Raw genomic sequence first — 2,500 nt, 5'->3', positions numbered from 1 at the left:
TGGTGGATTGCACCAATTGGAGGGGGTGGGGGCCCAATGAAAGTTGTGGAGGAGGTACTGCTTGGGTGGAGGTACAAAAGTGCATCACTACGGTCTTGTTGGTGTTGATTGTGACGTTGTTGTTTTCCGTCCACATCATGAGCTTGTTCAGGGTGTTTTGTAGTGGTGCGTAATCAGGCCGCCTGGTGTTGATGGGGATGCCTACGGTGCTGTCATCCACGTACTTCCATCTGTGAGGAGTGTCCATGAGGGCGTCGTTGATAAGGATGAGGAAGCATAGGGGACCCATCTTGGTACCCTGGGGGACCCCACAGGTCAAAGGGAGGAGGGGGGAAGTTGACCCTTGGTACCTGACCGCCTGCCGTCGTCCGGTGAGGAAATCTGCCAGCCATGCTATTAGGTGGGGCTGGATCCCCAGTTGGATGGCTTTGGAGAGAACAACATTGTGGTCAACAAGGTCAAAGGCCTTCCTGAAGTCTACAAAGGTAACAGCTAGGGATGTGTTACGCATGTCTAGGTTGCTGTGAAGGAAGTTGAGTAGGTCAATGAGACAGTGAGTGGTAGAGGAGGATTTCATGTTGCCAAATTGTTGGGCATCTATTGAATGTTTTATGTTGCTGTAAACGGAGTTAAAAACCAAGTCTTCACATATAAGGCTTGGGATAGGGGTGATGGCGATGGGCCTAAGGTCACTTAGTGATTGTGGGCTGAGGGTTTTGGGGATGGGAGTAACATATGATATTTTCCAGTCGCTGGGGCAGGTGTTTTGGCTTAAAGAGGCATTAATTATGGAGGAGAGTGGGAGGGCAAGTTCAGGGGCAAATTCCTTGTAGATTTTAATAGGAAGGTCAGAGGGGGTTGTGGATCTATTTTGTTTGAGTTTACCCAGCTTAGTAGCTACGTCGGAAACTTGAACTTGAATGGGGGTGAGGGGGAAGGCAGGTAGGCAGGTAGGCGGGAAGGGTCGAGAGGGGGTAATGTCTGACAGATAGAGGCGAAGTGGGAGTTGATCTCCTGGGCTGCTAGGTCAGGTGACAGGTGCGAGATGCAAGGGCCACAGAGAGCCCTGATCTTGCTGAACCACTGAGTGTTATTGCGTTGCTGTTTGAGGTGTTGCAATTTGTTTGGGTAGTAAGAGGATTTGGCGGTAATGATCTCTCTGATGACCTTATTCCTCAGGAACCTGAACTGGGCTCGGTCGGTGTAAAATGCCTTGTTGCGTTGTTTGATGAGACGTTTGATATGTGGTGTTATCCAAGGAGCGTCAGAGTGATGGACAGAGAAATCCTTTACAGGGAAGAAGTGGTGAAAGGCCTCAATTGTGGTGGTGGAGTAATTTGTCCACTTGGTCTCCACGTCTTCAACGTTGAGAACCTCTGGCCAGGGATGTTCCACTATCCACCTGCCAAATTCCCTCATGGCGGAATCAGGCATAGGGCGGTGCTGTCTGGTTACTTTAATCCTGTGAATGGCTGCACTAGGGGCTGGGGACCATTGGATGGTGAGGTGCGTGCTCTTACCGATGGGGGGGAGAGGTCTGGGGGTAGAGTACAGCTGCGCCATGTCAGTCATAATTAGGTCAAGGGTTGTTTGGTCGTGGGTGGGAAAGGTCACTACCTGCTTGAGATTTAAATGGTGTAAAATATCACTTGTGTCCAGGCGATTAAAGTCCCCGCACACAACTAATTTGGCAGCAGGAAACCTTAAGCGGAGGGAGTCAGCAGTTTCAATGATGTGATCGTTGAGGAGGAGGGCAGTGTTGGCACGAGGAGGGTGGTATATGACGCACATTATAATAGAGGCGGTGTGGCGGGGATGGAAGCGGGGGGTGAGTTTGACCCATAAAGCCTCGACTCCCTCTGGTATGTCAACCCTAAGGTGTAAGGGGTTGAGGTCAGCTCGACAATACAATGCCACACCACCGCCTCTGCGGTTTACTCTGAGATGGTGAAAAAGTACAAAATTTTCTATGTTACACACTTCGGGAATTATTTGCCACGCTTCCGTAATTGCCATCACATCACAGCCTGTGGAGCGCACTAATTCAATCACTTCTTCCATTTTGTTGGCTAATGAGGTAACATTAGATAGTATGATGGAGGGTAGGCTGTACCAAACGCGTGGAACTTCATTGAGAATTCGTTGTCTTGGCTCGACTTTTCGTTTTTTGGTTGCACTTCTTTTATTTGTAATCACAGGCACTGTTCGGGTAATTTTTGAGCCACCGCGTCGGCCACGATTGCGAAAAAGTTTCATGTTTTTTAAGCTTTGAATCACTGAGCTTGGTGGATAACCGCACCCTCGTTTCCACGTATACATTTGACTAGGTGTGTATCGATATGAGGGTGAGAGATTTTGCAAAGCTGGACCGCACATTGTTTCTGTATCTCAAGCTTAGAAATAGGGTTATGGGTCAACAAGCTGACCCTGGCTGCTACCTAGCGCCTAGTCAGATCTGCGACAGGACACGGACACGTCCGTACACCACCACTGTCAACTG

This window comes from Oratosquilla oratoria, chromosome 6 (genome assembly GCF_046742065.1).
Source record: "Oratosquilla oratoria isolate Oo_2021 chromosome 6, ASM4674206v1, whole genome shotgun sequence".
NCBI classification, from domain to species: Eukaryota; Metazoa; Arthropoda; class Malacostraca; order Stomatopoda; family Squillidae; genus Oratosquilla; species Oratosquilla oratoria.
The sequence above is the reverse complement of the archived record's forward strand: the minus strand, read 5'-3'. Positions refer to the sequence as shown.